Source organism: Drosophila suzukii, assembly GCF_043229965.1.
Source record: "Drosophila suzukii chromosome 2 unlocalized genomic scaffold, CBGP_Dsuzu_IsoJpt1.0 scf_2c, whole genome shotgun sequence".
NCBI classification, from domain to species: domain Eukaryota; kingdom Metazoa; phylum Arthropoda; class Insecta; order Diptera; family Drosophilidae; genus Drosophila; species Drosophila suzukii.
In genome coordinates this window covers 10830491-10837029 of record NW_027255896.1, presented here as the reverse complement: position 1 = coordinate 10837029, position 6539 = coordinate 10830491, and positions in this window count along the sequence as shown.

The window sequence follows — 6539 nt, the reverse complement described above, 5'->3', positions numbered from 1 at the left end:
CTATAGGAGACGGCATGTTACTCGGTCACTACTGAACCATAGCACTTGGTAATTGGTCTTCTTTTTCGCGGCCACTCCTCCCGTCCAACCGACCGAGGGGCGCTGCCGTGTGTCGTGCTGCAAGAATTCGCGCGTAAAGATCGATGAAAAGTGTAGGATCTAATTCTGTGCTAGAAATAATCATTTGAATTTATCGTTATAAGATTATTAAGATAATAGGATTAAGTCCATTATTGTCAAAACATAATACTCTGAAAGGTTCATTCAATGTCGGGGCTATCAATTTCCCTTCGAATAAGCTTATGAATGAAGAACATTCCAAGCATCGCTTGCCGGATAGATATGGAGGGTCAGTTAATTAGGAGTTATCTACTAGAACCTATTATTCTATTCTAAAGCAAGGAAGAACGCTATAGTCGAGTACCTTGAATATGAGATACCAGTTACTCAGCTAAAGGGACAAAAACGAAATTGAGATATGAAAGCAGGAAAGCGAGATTGAAATGCGCCAGATCGCGAGTATCTCAATATATGGCTATGTGGGCGGTAGACAGATTTAAGCGTTATGGTCGTGGCGACCTTTTTTTGCGCTGCGTAAGAAACTCAGGAACCTTCATGAAAAACTTATTTTCAAGCTTTAATAAGCTTTAAGTATAAGTACCTATGCACAAGAAGGCAGATCCTTGTATATGTCGTTCGCACTTGGAACCAATATATGGTTATGCGGGTGGTAGACAGATTTATGCGTTATGGGCGTTAGAGTGGGAGTGGCAAACTTTTTTTGGGGTCAATTGATAGGTAATGACGAGACTAATACATTTCAGTTAACATTTCTTTCTAGCATGAAAATTGTGGGCGCCACAGGCCTATGCGGTTTGTGGGCGTTAGAGTGGGCGTGACAAACTTTTTTTTGGATCAATCGATAGGTACTAATAAGACAAATACATTTCAGTTTATCTAGCATTAAAATTGTGGGCACCACAGATTTGGGCTGTTTGTAGGCGTTGAAGTGGACATGGCATCTTTGCGTAACAAACATGCACTGCGTACAAGGCTACGGAATTTCAATCTGAAGTCCCAATTCTCAAACTTCTATAGTTTCTGAGATATTCGCGTTCATATTTACGATTTTTTGAAGTTTGTGGGCTGTTTGTGGAAGTTGTGTTGGCTTTATTTATGAGGACAATATATTTCAGACTTTTAGCGGCCTATCAAAAATTTTAAAAGTTGCATCAGAGATTCGATCTGTGCCCTTGCGATTAAATATCTCGCTACATTGTTGAGGGCTACAAGGAGTTTGTGCTGGCTAGAAGCATCAAAATTTTCAAAGACTTCGACTCCATAGAATATTAGTGGTGTCAGCTCAGTGTTCGCAATAAGCATTTTAAAATTTGGTGATAAAAAGGTTTTCGTGTCGTTAAGTTGTCTAAGTATCCCATACATTTTCCCAATCTTACAATTTACGTGATTACTCCAGGATAGAGTGGAAGTTATTGAAAACCCCAAATGGCTCGCTCAGTCTACATATTGTAGTTTAATTGTTGGCCATTTAAGCAAAGTTTTTCCAGATGATCTGTGTCAATACATCGGTTATGTGTTAGTGTGCATTTTGATTTGAAGGGGTTTACGGATAAACTATTTCGCTCTGCCCATTTGCAAACCATGTTTAATTCACTGTTTTAGACACGAACTCATTCATTAATTTGGTTAGCAGGACAGCTAACATATACATAGTTGGACGTCGTCGACATACATGTGCATGTCACATTTTGTTAGAAGAGGTCCAAGAATGGACCCCTGCGGTACACAACGTTTTACGGACAGAATAGATGATTTAGATGCTTGTGTAGCTACTAGGTGTGATCGTTGAGATAAGTAGGATTTTATAAAACTTGTTGCAGAGGCTGAAATCATATAAAGATCATATAAATCATATAAAGAATTTTGGGAAAAATTAGTTTTAAAATTTTTGGATTTATCTCATCTAAAAAAAATATCATCAAAATATCACTAAAAATAATATCACAGTTATTTCTATCACAAGATTCAAGGGATGTCAGGTAGGTAATATTAGTGATTTCAGGTACGGTCGGTTGCAAGAACTTATGATTTAGATCATCAAGATCAGTATCACAGCTTGAAGTTTTATTAATATTGCCCATCCACAATTCCCTTAAAATTGACCATGTATTTTTATTGTTTTTTGAATGTCGGAATTTATGTATGTAGTAATTTCGTTTCGGCTCTGCAATGACCAATTTTCATTGACCAATTTTCTATTTGATTTAAAATCGTTGTAAAAATTCTGCGTCTTGTAGCGTTTCCGTTTCGCATACGATTTGTCGTGCTTTTGTATTATGTTTTTTATGACATAATTAAACCACGATTTGGCCCTGTGTTTACACATTTTGCGCTTCAAAGGAACCGTTCTGTCGTAGAGGATTTTTACTTTCCGTTGTAAAATTTCAAGCTGAGTGTTAGCCTCAGCAGTGCAATATAAGGAATTCCAGTCGCAAGAGTCCAAATCAGCACTAAGTAAAGCATAGTCAATGTTGACGAAGTCCCTACAATCCATGTAATAGTCATTGTAGTCAATATTAATGTTGTACGTAAAAAAGATCAGATCATGTTTGGAAAATGCAGGCAACGATATTTGGCCATATTTCTGAGATTTTTTGAAGTCACTAACATAGAATACAGCAAGCAGGGTGTTGCAGGTAGTGGAATAATATGTAGGTCATTTAAAGATCACAGGAAATAAACCAAGTGATTCCGTATCGTTTAACAAATGCTTTTCAATTAAAATAATACTGTTGAAATTGCCAGCAAGAATTACATCGGAGTATTTCAATGAAAGGGTGGATAACAAATCAATCAGCTCAAAGTATTCTGTTTTTTTGTGTGGGCTGTAGATACAGCCAATTAAAATTGGTGTGTTTTCTCTTTTGTTGAAGGTACTTAGAAATATATATTCAATCGCACTCGTCTCTGGTTAAACATATACACACACCTCGACCACTACGATCGGAGCGAAGAAGATTAAAACTTTCACACATAGTTCACATTACTAACATCGGAGACAAGCCACGTTTTGGATACACAGATAACATTAATATTAGAGTTTATAAATAAAAAACGGAATTCCTCAATCTTTTTAGCTAAGCTTTGCGCGTTCAAGTGTATTATTTTTAAGCCTGGTTTTTCTTTGGCTAGAATTCTGATTATTGCCTGGCTGATTGTCCTGGAGATGATAAAGATATAATAGTAAATACTAGGAAAGACTAGGAGAGACAAAAATCTAAGCATAACTCTAGGCTAATTTTATGTGCGAAACGAACTAGACGCAGACAGCTGTTCTGGAGACAATTCGAACAAAACCACGACGAGAGAAAACAAGTGTATTATTATACCCGTTACTCGTAGAGTAAAAGGGTATACTAGATTCGTCGGAAAGTATGTAACAGGCAGAAGGAAGCGTTTCCGACCCCATAAAGTATATATATTCTTGATCAGGATCACTAGCCGAGTCGATCTAGCCATGTCCGTCTGTCCGTCTGTCCGTCTGTCCGTCTGTCCGTCTGTCCGTCTGTCCGTATGAACGCTGAGATCTCGGAAACTATGAGAGTTACAATACTGGGATTAGGCACGCAGATTCCTGAGATTCCTGCGCAGCGCAAGTTTGTTTCAGTAGAGTGCCACGCCCACTCTAACGCCCACAAACCGCCCAAAACTGTGGCTCATACAGTTTTGATGCTAGATAGAAAATTTTAACTGAAATGTATTGTTCTCATCAATACCTATCGATTGACCCAAAAAAAAGTTTGCCACGCCCACTTTAACGCCCACAAACCGCGAAAACCTGTGTCGCCCACAATTTTCATGCTAGATAAAAAATTTTAACTGAAATGTATTGTTCTCATCAATACCTATCGATTGGTCCAAAAAAAAGTTTTCCAGGCCCACTTTACCGCCCACAAACCGCGAAAACCTGTGACGCCCACAATTTTCATGCTAGATAAACAAATTTAACTGAAATGTATTGGTCTTGTCAATACCTATCGATTGGTCCAAAAAAAAATTTGCCACGCCCACTCTAACGCCCATAACGCTTAAATCTGTATACCGCCGGTAGGTGGCGCATTTTAATCTCGCTTTGCTACTTGCATATCCCTATTTAGCTGAGTAACGGGTATCTGATAGTCGAGGTACTCGACTATAGCGTTCTTCCTTGTTTTTAAGCCTGGTTTTTCTTTGGCTAGAATTCTGATTATTGCCTGGCTGCTTGTCCTGGAGATGATAAAGATATAATAGTAAATACTAGGAAAGACTAGGAGAGACAAAAATCTAAGCATAACTCTAGGCTAATTTTATGTGCGAAACGAACTAGACGCAGACAGCTGTTCTGGAGACAATTCGAACAAAACCACGACGAGAGAAAACAGCTGATAGGAGCTTTTGATTTTTCATTGTCATTGCTTTTTTAAAAATCTTATACTTTTCCTTCGTTAATTGTTTGTTTAAATAAATTGCCGCATTCGATTTTAAACATAACAGCCCCAGAACCGGCGATTTCTTGTAAGTAAGCCTGTATTCGGCAGCGTGCCGCAACATCGTTATTTTGTCCCTCAAGTGCTCGAATTTTAGTTTTATTGTCGCATTGCGTGTTTTGACCCTAAAAATCTCCAAAAGTTTTGGTGCCGGAGTGATTCCAGTGAAGTAACACTACGCTCCTCGCAAGAACGCATTACAGACGTTAGTTTTTCGGTCTGCTGCTCCGCATGGACCTTCATTTTTTCCGATCCGTTTGCGTTTCTAACAAATACCTGAGCTGTTGGCAGCGCACTTTTTCGTAGCGGATTCACGGATTCAGCTGTTGTAGCTACTTCTGCCCGTGCGATATGGCTGATGGTGACCGGAGCATCTTCGGGAGCGCTGGGATGTGTGTGAGTGTTTCGAAGTGACAGCGGCTTGCGAACCGATAATATCTGCATGTAGCAGAGAGTGGTGACGATTGTGGCAAAACTTGCATGGAAATTTGGATTCAGACATGCCCATGCTTAAGGCAGTTAAAACACAGGGATTTTTCCTTAACAAATGTGCGTCTCTGCTCGATTGACAATTTATCAAACTTTGAGGAGGCGTAGATCTTGTGCTCCTTGGAGTTACACTTCACACAAATGTTTGCTTCGCCAGTGATGTACGTTTTCAAGTAGTGCAATTTTTGTATTGCTGTCAAATGCTCGAAGATGTATTTAAAGGCTGGCCACTCCTTGTAGTCGCCAGTGAATAGCTTGATGTGGATATTTGGCAGTTCATTACGCATTACATTTGCTGCCGAGTTTGCCCTTAAAAGCGTTGCTTGTTGCTCAGCCAAACGCTCATTGAGCTGCGGAACGAACTAGGTTTTCGTTTCCCACTCCGGATGCCATTGATGCGGCCTCATCAGTTTTGCCAGATTGTCTGAAGTTGTTCCCTTCTCTTTCATTCTCCTGAGATTATTCACAGGTGCGTATGAGGTTGCGAAATAATGTGCTCGCTTGTAAGTACTTGTCCTCCTCTTCGTCAAAAAGGTCCATTTGGTTGCTTATAGACTCGAATTCTATCCATACGATGTTGAGCCTTACCATTGCCACTTGTATTTCATCAAGCTCCCATTTTGATCGCGCACGTGGATCTTGAGACGCCGTTAGCAAACGCGTAATACTTGCCTTTAAGCTGATCCGTGGTTATTAGTTACTTAATTTGGCTAGAAGGACCAATGATATGGTGAAGAATTAAAACTTTTTATTACCCGATTTGAGTGGACTGTATTTCATTTATTAAATTTGTCACATTTTGTGGTGTCCGATGCTCTCAGTTGTAGTCTTTACACTAAGTCCTCAGAGCTGTTGTGATTGACAAATCTGCTTGATTCGATTGCAAATTTGGTGGTATTTATTATTTATTTTATCTGATTTATCTTTGGATTTGAGAGGGTATTTTTATATCTTTATTTTAGCTTCTGAGCTTACGTTCGGATTCAGTAATATTTTTCTTAGGGAGAGTCGTAGTGACTGCTGTTAAAATTTGCGTATCCATTTCTTCGATGACTGTGCGTTTTGGATAAAGTGGTGGGTCGGCGATCCATGATGTCGTTGTATGTCCTTATCTAACGGTTGGTGCTTGTGTTAGTAGGTTATTTTCTGTGATCGTAGGTTAATGGGTTGATGTTATCTTGGAGTAAGTAGTAGATTGGTGGATGTGGACATATGGATTCTTGTATCGGTTTTGTGGTCAACTTTTTGTAGTGCTTTTATTGTAGTAATTTCTTTTTGTTTAATAAGGGCTGGGCATATTTTATCTAGTATACGCAAAACTTTTATTTGCGGAACAAATGGTTCTGGTTTTTGGGACTGTTGCAGGTATTGGTTGGATGTCCAAACTTGAGACATATCAATGGGAGTGGAATATGGACCTGTGACAAAATAACTTACGTTCAGTAGATTCGTCGGAAAGTATGTAACAGGCAGAAGGAAGCGTTTCCGACCCCATAAAGTGTA